Source organism: Ovis aries, chromosome 14 (genome assembly GCF_016772045.2).
Source record: "Ovis aries strain OAR_USU_Benz2616 breed Rambouillet chromosome 14, ARS-UI_Ramb_v3.0, whole genome shotgun sequence".
In the NCBI taxonomy this organism is placed as follows: domain Eukaryota; kingdom Metazoa; phylum Chordata; class Mammalia; order Artiodactyla; family Bovidae; genus Ovis; species Ovis aries.
Window position 1 is genome coordinate 11,620,683 of NC_056067.1, and position 14,272 is coordinate 11,634,954.

The following is a 14,272-nucleotide window of genomic DNA, read 5'->3' on the forward strand; positions in this document are numbered from 1 at the left end:
ACATTCAAAAGAAAAAAAAATCATTTGGAATATAAGATCCCACCCCTTCCGCACACCCGGTGGCGTCTCAGGCATTTGTGCGTTCCCACTACCAGAGGGGTGTGTGTGTGAGTGTGTGTGCCTGCCACCTGGGAGCTGGGGTTGGGGGCCTCTCGGGAGGTCAGGGAGATGGCAATGGGGCCTGTGTCCCCACTCTCTGCATGACCAGGAGCCCGTCTTTATTTCTGGGCCGCATTTTCTCCTTCTGTGAAAAGGCTGGGGCGCATCCTAGCACTGCGACTCTTCGCCCCACTTAAGGGTCACCGTGTCCTCCTAAAGCCCTTCCAGGGACCCCTGAGAAGCAGCTCGGAGCAGCCCTGAGAAAGTGGCTGCGCAGCATGCCTGTGAACTCGGGTCCTGGAATCACTAAGGGCTTTTCTTGCTTCGCCCCTAAATGCGGTCTCAGAGGGACTTCCCTGGTGGCGCAGTGGCTAAAACTCTGTGCTTTCACTGCAGGGGACTCGGGTTTGATCCCTTGTCTATGGACTAAGATCCCACATGCCATTCGACACAGCGGAGAAACACAAATAAGTAAAATAATAAGAAGAAAATAAGAAAGAAAACAACGTGGGCTTAGAGCATCCAGCCCACAGCAGGGGGGACTGAAAGGTGCTTTGAAAATGCAGGTTGGGAATTTTATTCACTTTGTTTTTGCTGTCAACTGACTCAGCACCCAGACCCAGTGACCAACAGCCCCGCTCTGCTTTATCTCCCGCATTTCAGCCACGTCTTGTCTCCAAGTGACACAAGCTCTGCAGATTCCCCTCCTAAGACCTCATCTGCCCCAGGCCCTTGCTGGGAAATTGTCTCCCCTTTCCCAACACAGACAATGAACAGTGTGCCTTCTAGCTCATGCCCACTTCAATACCCAGCCTGGTTCCTTCCTGTGGAGCAGTGCCGGACAGCGGTGTGGGCAGCAGCAAGTGTCCATGTCCTGCTCGTGACCGGGGAAGCACAAAGAGGGACGGGGAGAGACCCACGGCCCCTGCAGCTCCCGGGGGGTCTCCCCATGTCACCTCTATCACTCTTGGGCAGGCATTGTTGCCCCACTTCTTAGCAGACGCTTCAAACCACCGTGCATCCTGCAGCCCAGTGGGACTGCACTGAACCTCCTAGGTCCTTGTCCGGCTTGGACAGAGGGTCCGGCTGAACATGTCTTGGGACGGAGGTTCTCAGCGTGGCCTGGAAGCCCCGGTGGGGCAGGCAAGGCCGCCTGTGTTCTCGCATGCCCCAAGGAGGGGGATTCCAGGCACTCGCTGCTTTAGCAAAGCCTCCCACGCTGCTGCTGCTTCGGTCGGTGACCCAGTAAAAGCAACTCCTCGGGAGCCTAGTTCCCATTCCCTCCGAGGCTGCAGCAACCTTACACCTCTGGCATCAAAGCCTGGACCAAAGGCCAGGAAGGAGGCGGTATCGCGGGCCTGGGACACAGGAGGAGAGAGGAGACTGGTGGGGGAGGGGGGACAGATGGACAGGAGGAGAAAGCCTGTGGAGCGGCAGCTGAGAAGCTGAAGATAAGCAGGGAGGGCAGGAGGTGGAGATGAGAGAGGCCGGGGGAAGGGGAGCTGGGGGCAGGCGGCAGGGGTCTCGTATCTTTCTCCCCTTCACCATTTGGCTCACGTCTGCTCCAGAGACTCTGTCTCCTGCTGGTCCCAGCCCTGCCTGTCCTTTCTGGTCCCCTAGAGCTCCGATGGTACGTATGCCCGACCCCACCCCAGAGACTCGGAGGGGGTTGCACCAGGAGTGGAATCCAGCTTCAGCACGTTCTACCTGCTCCCAGGCGGTCAGGTGGATGGTCAGGGGCTGAGACCCTTGATCAGAGCCTCAGTTTATACACTCTAACTTCCTTCATGAGCTTGCACTTGGCATGCTGGGGACTTCAGAGGTCTGTCTGTCCTTAGTCTGCACCCACATTGGGTGAAAGCCTGCAGTGGTCCAGGGGCCACCTCATCTATACAGAAGCATCACCTCCATCAGTCAGACACTCGGGTTGAGGCCTGGTGAGGCAGATGCACCGGGTGCTCTGACTCTGTTCAGTCCCCTGAGGTGGTCTGCCTGAAGGACCGTGAAGGAGCCCCTTCCTCGTTCACCTGTGTGAACCCCCACCCCCACCCCTCGGCCTCTCTGTCCACCCCCACCCCACTGGCAAAACCAAGAGAATGAACTGGATGGCTCTGAACAGTTTCTGAGCCGAGATCCTGACTTGCACAAGAATCCCTGGTCTTGGCACACAGCTTTCTCTTTCTTAGTAAACGCATCGACAAAACAGAATACAAAAATGTCTTCTGAGAACAGTTCTGACAAAACTTCTAAAATCTTCTTAAAAAAATGATCAAGTCTTGATGACGTTGAAGCATACATTCCAGTTATTTGTTTGAAGTAATTCTGATGTCTCACTGCCCCTCACTGCTTTGTAAATTGCAACTCATCACTGACTCAATGGACGTGAATTTGCGGAAACTCGGGGAGATAGTGAAGGACAGGGGAGCCTGGTGTGTTGCAGTCTACGGGGTTGCAAAGAATCAGACATGGCTTAGCGACTGAACAACAACAACCATTATTGAATGTTAACACAGAATATCTGGCAAGTCAGGCACTGTTTGGGAAATCTCACGTGGCTTCATTCAGTTCACTGTGGCGATGACCCTGCCGTGCAGGCATCACTTTTGTGTCCATTTTACAGATGGGGTAAGTGAGGCACAGAGGTCAGATATGAACCCAGGTGGTCTGGCACCACAGGTGGTCAGGGTTGGGGAGCCAGGCGGGCAATACCGAGTTGCAAGATGGAACTCTGTTATTTAGGAGAATTTCTGAGATGCAGCCCCAGCCAGCCCTGCCGCTCTCTGTGAGTCTGAGTCACTTTTCCTTTCTCAAGCCCAGTTTCTCTCCCATAAAGCAAGAGAGGGCCTATGGGTGTGCTGCCTCTACCCCCTTCCACCACCAAAAGTAAGACCACCAATCCCCTCCTGCATACTTTCCAGGGCCTGACCCCTGAGCTTCTGGTTTGTGATAAACTGGGCTCTGTTCTTAAGGAAGAGAAGAATGTTTTCTGGAAATACCAAGCTGGTCTTTGCTGGGAAAAACCTTGAGGCAGAGGCACAAGGAAAGTGGGGCAGGCTTGGACACACAGCGGGACCACTGGCTAGCTCAGGGACTCTCTGACATTCTGACTCTGGGACAGGGAGGACTCTGAGCTCTGGTTTCTCTACGAGACGGCAGGGGGACAGACACACTGTGGTTCCTGTGGAGCTGAGCTTCCAATAGCCCTGGAGTCCAGGAGCTGGATCCCACCTCTCTGTGAATCCAAAGGAGGAATCCCACACACCTTCTGGGTCCCATCAATCGGGAAATCTCAGCTCTGGGAGGATTACACAAGGCAACACTCTACGTTCATGAAAGACCAGCCCAGAGTTTTCCATAGCCTTCCAAAGTCATCACAACAAAAAAGCAAAGAGCACAGGCAGGGCTCCTGTCTATAAACATCTTCTCACCAACCAGAGGAGAGATGTACCACTGTGAACCCATTTTTCAGATGCAGATACTGAGGCACAGAGCAGTTATGAAATTTAACTAAGGTCACACTTGGAGCTGATCTCTGACCCCAGACGGTCAGCCTGAAGGGCTGTTAATCATCAGCTTCCCCAGTTTCTCCAGGTACCCAAGAGGTAGGAGTTATTATTATTATTGGGCTTTGGTCAAAAATAATTTTTTCTTAGACAGCCGGCACAGCTACAGAGAGTCACCACCAGAAAACAACGCCGAAGCAGCCCACCCACGAAATTCACACACAAGAGGGATGCGAGAGGAGCACACACCATGTTGGCCAAGCTGTCCCCTCAGCTCTCCGCCTCTGACCCTCACCTCCTTCCTGCCTGTTACTCAACACCGCCTGACATCATGTCTTGAGTTTGCACTCACCCAGAAAATGTAAGCTCCTTGATGTCAACTATTTTTGTCTATTGGGTTTGACATCATATTCTCAGCACCTAGAACAGTGCCCAACACATACAGCTTCAGCAAGTATCTTTAAATAGGTGGATGCATGCTCCGTGCTGTGCTCAGATATTCAGTCACGTGGTGGCTGAGTCTTTGCGACCCCAAGAACTGTAGCCTACCAACCTCCTCTGTCCATGGGATTTTTCCAGGCAAGGATACTGGAGTGGGCTGCCATTTCCTTCTCCAGGGGATCTTCTCTACTCAAGGACTGAACTCGCATCTCCTGCATTGGCAGGCGGATTCTTTACCACTGAGACACCTGGGAAGCCGAAGGATGAATGGGTGATGCTTTTTTCAGAGCTTTGTCATCTTTCTGAACCCTCTTTTAAAAAATCTGTAAAATGGGACTTGCGGTTGCCAAGGGTGAGGAGGGTAGAGGAGGGAAGGACTGGGAGCTTGGGATTAGCAGACACAAACTATTTCATGATGGATAAACAACAAGGTCCTACTGTAGAGCCCAGGGAATGATATTCAATATTCTGTGATAAACCACAATGGGAAATCTGAAACAGGATATTATATACATATATATATATATATATATATATATACATAACTGAATCCCTTTGCTATACCCAGAAATTCACACACTGTAAATCAGCTCTTCTTCAATAAAATAATTTTGTTTTAAATGTCTATAAAATGGGCTGCGTGCTCCCCGCTGTAGGGCAAGAGGAGGCAAGGCTGGTCAGCTGTCCAGCTTGTCATGTCCCGTGCATCTCAGCACAATTGGCCGAGCTGTACGTCCTCCCCAGACGCCCAGGGAACCACCCGCTGCCACCACCCCCCTCAACCGCCCCATCTGCAGCCTGTGAGGCTGCCTGTTCTGGAAGCTGCCACCGCTGCCCTCCGGAGTCTCTGGGCTTTGTCTGCCCCATGGCCTGTGATCTTTCAACAGTTAAGAGCATCGCTAATAAGAGATTTGAGAACAATTTGTGTCACTTGGAGAAGGCTGGGTTTCTGGAGGGTGGCTGGATTTTAGGTATTGAGTGAGCTGAAGTCTCTGCTAATTCCGCTGACTTCAAACAATAAACAGCCTCACACCCTCCATTGTTCTGGGGCCTGGTGCGGGCCCTCCCCCGGGAACCCTGAAAGGATTCCTTAAAGAGTGGGTGTTGACCTCTGTCTCACATGGGAGGCTCTGCTCCGGAGAAGGTCTGGCAAATGGCAGGGCAATTTAGCACTGGGTCCAGAGCCCAGTCTCCTGACCCACAGAACCAGAGTTTCCACAAGCCCATACCCGCCTCCTGGGAGGACAGCCCTGCATGCGGGGCGTCCCAGGGCGGAGACTGCACACACACATGGCCCTCCTGTGTGCTCCTCCCAGTCGTTTTCGTTCACGGTGGGCAGGGACTTAAAAATGAGCATACGAGGATATGTATGAACTTAAACCTTGAAGATGCATTCCAATATATACTAGGTGAAGACAAATATAGTTTGATTCCACTTATGCGAAATACCTAGAGCAGACAAATTCACAGGGTTAAGAGAGTACGACGTTGGTAGACGCCAGGGGCTGGAGCTGGGGGTGGGGGGTGGGGATTTAATGTTTAATGGGGACAGAGTTTCAGTTTACGAAGGTAAAAAATCTGGGAGATGGAGATGGTGACGGTTGCACAATAAAGTGAACGTACTTGGTGCCACAGAGCTGTACAATTAAATATGGCTAAAACAGTATGTTTTATATTATGTGATTTTTACCACAATAAAAAACATTAAAAAAATAAAAACAAACTTGCATTTATTTCTTTTGAAAACTAGGTATTATAACATGTTTGTTATAAAACAAAATATTTATTGTGGAAACTATATGAAAAATGTAAGTGCTTAAGGAGTGATTTATTAAATAATCCTGCCATCCTGGGAATCACTGCTTGTATATTTTGCTGTATATACAGCTTGAATTATTATATAATTTTAGATCCTGTTGTTCTCATTACTATTTTATCATCAGATATTTTCATTTCTTTCAATATTCTTGGGAACTCACATACTTTAAAATCGGAAAATCAAACCGTGTCATGAAGAAGGCAAAGTCCAGAGGGGAGAATGATTCTGCCAGTGGATGGAAAAGCTAGGACAGACACGCGGTGAGGACGTGCGGTTAATGTCGGCCTTGGAGCTCATTGTGTGTTTGCTGACCCCATCCCCTCCTCATGGGCACCGAGGCTGCTCCTGAGTACTCATCTTTATAAACACTGGTGTGGACAGAGGTGCTTAGATGTAAGTCCTCGTGAACCTCCCCATTCACCTCCTGCAATAATCTCCCAGTAGAGGAGTCATGGACCAAAGCGTGTGGACATGTCTAGCCGCCCCAGAAGCCTGCACCTTCTTTAACCACGTCTCCCGGCAGTGTGTGCGAACAGCTCATGGCCTTGGACAGTGCTGAGCAGTGAGACCTTTAACTTTCTTTCTTTGTTGTTGCCCAGGATTTCTCTAGTTTGGTTCCAAAACACCCTCCTGAGCCTGGTCTCCCGAGGGAGGGAGCTGGATTAGCCACGAGTCCCTCCGAGGGAGAGCATCTGGGGAGTTCAGGTTCTGGGGAGTTCAGGCTGCAACCCCCCCACCCCCAACTCGTTTTGGTTTTCGGTCTTGGCCGCCTGGGGGGATTTGCTCCGTGGGGGAGCGGGGGGGTGGGGTGGGGGGTGGGGTGGAAGGGCAGGCAGACTTGCAAACTCTCACCTGGGGTTGAAAGGAGCTTCGATAAGATAAGAAGCTTGTCCCTTTTAAAAAGCAAATGGTCCCCAGAGGGCTTCTGGAGTCTATCCTTAGGGGGTGGACGTGTGGAGCTGATGGTGACCTGCCCACTGCCCCCTCCCCACTCCCCCAGCCCCCAAGGCTGACCAGCCTGCCCATCATTCAGCATTCTTTGGCCTGATGGGGCTTGGGGCATCAGAGGACTCAGCCTTGCCTGAAACTCGAAACACCAGAACAACGCGAGTGAATGGTGGTGCTGCTGAGCCCCTGCTGCACAGCACAGAGAAAACCTGCAGCTCCACAGCCCTGGCTGTCTGCTTCTCTTCTTGCCCAGGCTTATTTTTGATTGTTTTTAATACTGAGGTGGAATTAACATACCATCAAATGAACCCCTTAAAGCGTACACACCCATGGCACTTGGTACATTTGTGATGTTACAGACTCACGGCCTCTAATTCTAGAATGCCTTCAGCACCCCAAGAGGAAATCCCGGATCCACTGGTCACCATCTTCACCCCCAACCCCCGCCCTGAAGGTCCCCAGAAGAGGCAAATGGAGAGAGACCTCTGGTAACCCCTCATCTCCTGTCTCTACACATTTGCCTCTTCTGAGGACATTCCATTTAAGTGGAATCGCGCATGTATTACGATTCTCCCGGGTCTGGCTTCTTTCACTCAGTATAACCCTTTCAAGGGTCTTCCACGTTGTAGCCTGTATCAGCACTGCCTTCCATTTTATGGCTGAGTAATAGTCCACTGGATGGACAGACCATGTCTGTCTGTCCACTTGTCTGTGGCTGGACACTGGGGTTGTTTCTAGCTTTTGCCTGTTGTGAATACTGCCGCCTATTGTGAACATCTGGAGAGCCTGCAATCAGCCCTTCAGGCACACACCCAGGAGTGGAGTGCTGGGGCCCACGGTGGCTCCATGTTTAACTTTCTGGGGAGATGCCAGATGGTTTTCCACAGCTGCTGCACCATGCTGCGTGTCCACCAGAGGTGCGGGAGTGTTCCAGTTTCGCTTGTGGCTGTTGTTCAGTTGCTCAGTCGTGTCCGACTCTTTGTGACCCCATGGGCTGCAGTACACCAGGCTTCCTTGTCCTTCACTATCTCCTGGAGTTTGCTCAAACGCGTGTCCATTGAGTCAGTGATGTTATCAAACCATCTCATCCTCTGTCGTCCCCTTCTCCTCCTGCCCTCAATCTTTCCCAACATCAGGGTCTTTTCAAAGGAATCAGCTCTTCGCATCAGGTGGCCAAAGTACTGGAGTTTCAGCTTCAACATCAGTCCTTTCAATGAACACCCAGAACTGATCTCCTTTAGGAGGGATTGGTTGGATCTCCTTGCAGTCCAAGGGACTCTCAAGTCTTCTCCAACACCACAGTTCAAAAGCATCAGTTCTTTAGCACTCAGCCTTCTTTATGGTCAACCTTTCACATTCGTACAGGACCACTGGAAAAACTACAGCTCTGACTTTGCGGACCTTTGTCGGCAAAGTGCGGTCTCTGCTTTTTAACACACTGTCTAGGTTTGTCATGGCTTGTCTTCCAAGGAGCAAGCGTCTTTTAATTTCATGGCTGTAGTCATCGTCTGCCGTGATTTTGGAGTCCAAGAAAATAAAATCTGCCACTATTTACATTTCCCCCGACTATTTGCCAGTTTCTCTAGTTCAGCCTTATTTTGTGTATACATAATTTAGCTTATTTATCTTGGCTGTGCTGGGTCCTCGCTGCTGCTTGCGGGCTTTTCTCTGGTTGCAGAGAAAGGAGAGTGCGGGCTTCTCCTTGCAGTGGCTTCTCTGGTTGAGGAGCGTGGGCTCTCGAGCACAGGCTCAGTACTCCAGGGTGGTTACTCCAGGGCGTGTGGGATCCCCCCAGGTCAGGGACCTAACCCGTGTCTCTGGCAGGCAAATTCTTTCACCAGTGAACCACCCGGGAAACACGGCTCAACCTTATATGAACACAGTATTTCCAGAGGCACCATCTTGCCTTCTTGGTCTGCATAACGATCCCAGTGTAGGCCATGGGGGGCTGGGGTGTCCCCCACGTCGTTGCGCGGGCAGCTCTCTGTGGAAGACCCTTGGCAGGCAGCGGCTCCCTCCCCCATCTCCTGGCATCGTGACACTCCTCCTGGCTCAATTTCCCTATTTAGAGAACAAGGCATCCGAATCCTAGTTGAAGGGCTATTGCAAGCCCAATGCCCAGCTCACAGTGGCTCTCTGTTGAGAGTGGCTGTTAGCTTACACCCAGAAAGTGGGGGACAGGGGCCATAAAAGATATCCTGACTTTGAGGACCGCCCCCCTAAGCTGGTGCTTTTCTCTATCCTAATTAGCTACAAGTCATGTGAAATGTACTGTCAGTACCGTAACAAAGATGGAAAAGGTGCTTCTGAAACTTGAAGAAACGGCAAAAGGTGGAGATTTGAACCAGATTGTGCTTAGGTCACCTCCGGTGGAGGGGGCAGTCTGTCCTGCATGAATGGCTGTCCAGGAGGGTGTGGACGTGGCCACCTCCGCAGCCCAGTGGGCTCTATACACAGTCCCTTAAGGGCTAAATAAATGCAGTAATTTACTGAGAAAAGACCTTTCAGGGCCACCTCTGGCTCTGAGGTCTGAGGACTTGTGGGAGAGGACAAGCATCCATCATTCTCTGGGATGTGGTCCTGTCAACAGTCACCCTGATGGGGACAGGACCTGGCCGGCAAGGGGCAGCTGCCTGCCCTCCCCCAGCCTGCCCTCCTGGGGCAGCGAGGGGAGGGCAGGGGCGGAGGGGAGGGGTGCTGAGCAGAGGCGCAGCCCTGCTCTCTTCTCCCAGCTGTCTGGTGGCTCCCTAAGGTGTGAGAGTCTGAGCACGATGGCCCTGGGGGCACAGACCCCTCCCGCAGGGACTCCAGGCAGGGTCATGGCAGGCCTTGGCAGACCTGGGTTTGGAGACCAGGCAGACAGACTCCCTGGGGAGGACGGGACACGCCCTGACTGTGGCCAGAGGTCTGGTTCTGGATCATGCTTGCCCCCGCCCCCCCGTGCCATGATCTCTGGCTAGTCTCCCATCTCACCAGGAGGTACGTTTTTATCTGTGAGATGAGGAAGAATTTTCACCTTCCAGGGCTGTGAGACCAAATGAAGCAAGGCGGGCAAGCCAGAGCTCCTCGGAGGAGACGCATATTTTGTGTATGTGAAAAGGGAGACGTTTAGGCCAGCGTCCAACAGACACGGAATTCAAGCCACATATGTAATTTAAAATGTTCTAGCAGCCATATTCAAAAAGACGCAAGAGGGAACAGGTGGAATTGATTTTTCAAATATTTTAACCACTGTATTCAAAATACATCATCCTGCAATTAACATAAAATTATCAAGATATTTAACGCTTTCTGCTATGAATTATTCAGAATACGGCGGGTACTTCTCAGGGGGTCTCAGCTCCAACCAGACATGTTTCAAGCGCTCAGTCCCCACGTGTAGCTGGGGCACTTTCCTGGTCCCTTCAGGACCAGGAGCGTCTATCTCTGAGGGTGGGCTTCCCGCTGTGCTCTGCTGCCCACACCCTTCAGTTATAGGGGAGCCGGGGGTTACACCAGGTCCTGGGTGCGGCTTCCCCGAGCTACGGCTCCCCTAAGTGGGGGAGGGTAGATGTAATCTCTGCCACTGCCATCTCTTTAAGGAGCTGCACATTTGGGGAGGGGCTGATGTAAAAATTTGTTTGTGTATAAATGAGACACGTGGCCAGTTTTAGCAGTAAGGATGTTTACTGCAGTGCTACTTAGAAGAGTGGACAGATTGGAAATAGGGGCCCAAGGAATCAGTCAATTGATCACAGAAATGGATCACACGGAGGTTACTGGTGACCTGGGCGAGGGTGGGTCAGTGGCTGGGGACGGTGAGAAGCCAGACTGGAGGGTGTTTAATCAAAATGTGACTGTGGGGGGAAAAGGTGATCCCGCTTCTGCATTTTGAAAAAGAAAATACGGATGGGTATCACCGACGTGAACGGGTCATCTCTGGCTGCGGGGTGGTTCTGGGTTTTCCTTTGTGTATCTGTGGTTTCTAATTATCCCACTACAAACATGTTAGCTGAGGAATTGTTGTTCAGTTGCTCAGTTGTGTCCAACTCTTTGCAACCCCATGGATTGTAGCATGCCAGGCTTCCCTGTCCTTCATCATCTCATGTCCGTTGAGTCATTGATGCCATCCAACCATCTCATCTTCTGTTGTCCCCTTTTCCTTCTGTCTTCAATCTTCTCCCGCATCAGAGTCTTTTCCAATGAGTCGATTCTTCCCATCAGGAGGCCACAGTATTGGAGCTTCAGCATCAGTCCTTTCAATGAATATTTAGGGTTGGTTTCCTTTGGATTGACTGGTTTGATCTCCTTGCTGTCCAAGGGACTCTCAAGAGTCTTCTCCAATACCACCATTCAAAATCATCAGTTCTTCAGTGCTCAGCCTTCTTTATGGTCCAACTCTTACATCCATGGGGCATTCAAACTTTTCAAAAGTATCAGCAACATATTGGGATCATAATGATCAACCTTGGTTTGGGGAGAACAGATGGAAAGGGGGTTGAGGATCCACTGATGCTAGCTGGGGTGCGATTTCCCAGAGATGCCAGAAACGGCACCCTCTCCTGACACAGCCTGACTTACGAGGTCATCCCTGGACGCTGGTCCTCCCTAGACCATCAGCACCTTCAGGAAAGGGGAAACCTGTTAATTGAGCATCCATTTACTAAATGCCTGACACTGATCAGGACACAAGCTCATATCCGTCTTTATGGATGAAAACACTAACACTCAGGGAGGGAAAGACACCTGCCCAGGAGCCCTCAGCCTGTGAGTGGAGGAGGGGCGGGAGACCGTGAGGATGGTGGCCCTGGGGGCTACAAGCACCCGACACTCTCAGAAGCACCCGACACTCTCAGAAGCGTGTAATTGACGCGTTAGGAGCGCATTTCACCCTCCAGTGGCCCCTCAGAGTACGGCAGCCTCCTCAAGCCCAGTTTACAGGGGAGGCACCTGAGCTCAGCAGGGTCTGTGTACCTGCCCGGGCTCAGGCCACTGGGAAAGGATGGCGCCCAGATGGCCCACCTCTGGGCCACCCTGTCCGCTTGCTTCCCCTGCATCCCACTGCTGGCTCTTTGACTTTTCTGGGCCTTCTTGAGGGTCCCAGCACGGTGGGCACCCAGAAGTACCCCCACAGGAGCCCAGGGATGGACGGCCCCTCCTCACCACCACTGACCTGTGGCCAGAAGCCCGGTGTGGGCTTCAGTGCTGTGCGTCGGGCTCTGAACAAAATCAGCCCAGCTTTAGGACTGGGATTGGGGGAACCACAGAAGGAGAAGCGTGCACAGCAGAGGCAAGGGACACGTGTGGGCTGGGGCTGCGGGAGCGTGTGCACTGGCGTGGGGGTGGGGAGAGGGGCTGTTTAACTGAGGCGAAGGCTTGGGCCGATCCTTGCTGTTTGCAGGAAGCCCAAATAAGGGAGCCAGGAAAGGGCTCAGGGATGCCATCTGCTTCGTTCACCCTCCTGTGCCCAGGCCGATTCAGTCACAAGACCTGGGGTCCACTTGTGCAGGCACAGGGTGCCTAGTTAAGTGGACAGTTAACCTCGGCAGGCCTGCCAGGAGCTGGGCGGCCTCCATCTGCCCACCTGCCCTGTCAGCTCCCAGCTGATGTCTTCACTTCACAGGTGGCTTGGGGGTGTGTAGGCTGAGCTCAGGCAGGCGCAGAAGGTGGAGGCCGAACCCTCAACATGTGACTCAGCTGACTGCTTGCCAAGGAGCAGCAGGCCTCTGGGGGAGAGAAAGCCTCGCATTTTAAGGAAAAGACCAGGGGATGGGGGAATGTTAAACGTGCTGATGTAGGGACTTTCCTGGTGGTCCAGTGGCTAAAATTCTGTGCTCCCAATGTGGGGCGGGGGGGACTCGGGTTCGACCCCTGGTAAGGGAACTAGATCACGGACACTGCAACTAAGACTTCGCACACCACAGCTAAAGATTTCACATGTCGCAGCTTAAAGATCCTGCATGCCACAACTGGAAAAAAAAATCGCATTGAAGAGCCCGTAAGCCGCAACTAAGACCAGGCGCAGCCAAGAAAAGTAATAAATATTAAAACAAACAAACACGCTGATGTCTGGGCCACCGGGACACTCTGGGCCTGGATATAGGTTTGTCTGTTTGTCATTTCTGAGTCATCCCTGGTGATTCTCCTGAGCAGGCTGGGTTGAAAGCTCGGCCGTAACCCATCACCACCAAAGTGAGGGCCCCATCACGCTGTCCCTCAGGCCCTGTCAGAGGGTCTGAGTGGGTTTAATGCCCGCCTGTCACCCTTGTGAAATTCATCACCGTTGAACAAAAGGCATCAGTGGGCCCCCCACCTGGGAACATCCTTCCTTCCACAGACCAGGCTGCCGACTCGGGTACCCCGGGCCATTGCAGGCTTTCTGGACGTTGTAAAATACAGCTTGCTGCTGTAGCCACTCAGGTTATATAACACGCAGTAATCAATCCAAACGAATAAACACAAGGCCAAGAATCAAAACCAGCCACAGCGTGAAACCCGGCAGGCGGCAACACCGCAGCCCGGAAACGAGAGGCCAGGGTAGGGCTGGACCCGGCAGGGCCCGGGGTTCTTCATCTGAGCCCTGATTACAATCATCGCCATGGCGATCCGGGGAGGACAGATGGCTGGGGGCCAACGGGGCCTTCCAGCACCCCCCACCCTTCTCTGCACCTCAGCCCCCAGATATCCCCTCCTTCTTCTCCTGTCAGGCTCCCCACTACCTGTAACCGTCTGTGGGGGTTGAACGATAGGATCTGTTCACATCCTAACCCTTAGACGCTGTGAATGTGACCTTGTTTGGAGAAAGAGTCTTTGTAAACGTTGTTACCACCTTCGTATGTCTGCTTATTTCAGACTGGCAGTCATATAGGCGCAAACACTTTCTGGGGGAACAATAATCTACATTTTCTTACGCTCCTCTGCACATTGTATGCTTTTGATGTCTTCTTTCTTCATGTTCAATCTTTTGCTGTTCATTGTGGTTATCATCACTTTTACAGAAAATTTATTTTATTTTTTAACCTGTGTACTGGCTTAAGTGATTTACTTTCCAGCTATGATTTTCTCTTTCCTATGGCCTCTTGCTTCTTTTCTATTTAGAAAAGATCTTTCAATATTTCCTTTAGGACAGTTTAGTGTTGCTGTATTCTGTCATTTTTTTGCTGGCCTGAGAAATTCTTGATCTGTCTTTATATTCCGAATGATTCTCTTGCTGGGTTGCATGTCCTCAGATTTTCCCTTTCAGGACTTTGAATATATCTCACCACTCCCTTTGACCTGCAGTGTTTCTGTAGAGAAATTAGCTGACAGCCTTATGGGGGTTCCCTTGTAATTAAATCTTTGTTTTTCTCTTGTTGCCTTTAGAATCCTCTCTTTATCTGTAACCTCTACCATTTTATTTTATTTTTTTTCCATTTTAAATAGAATATGTCTTGGTGTAGGTCTGTTTGGGTTCAACTTGTTTGGGACCCTCTGTGCTTCCTAT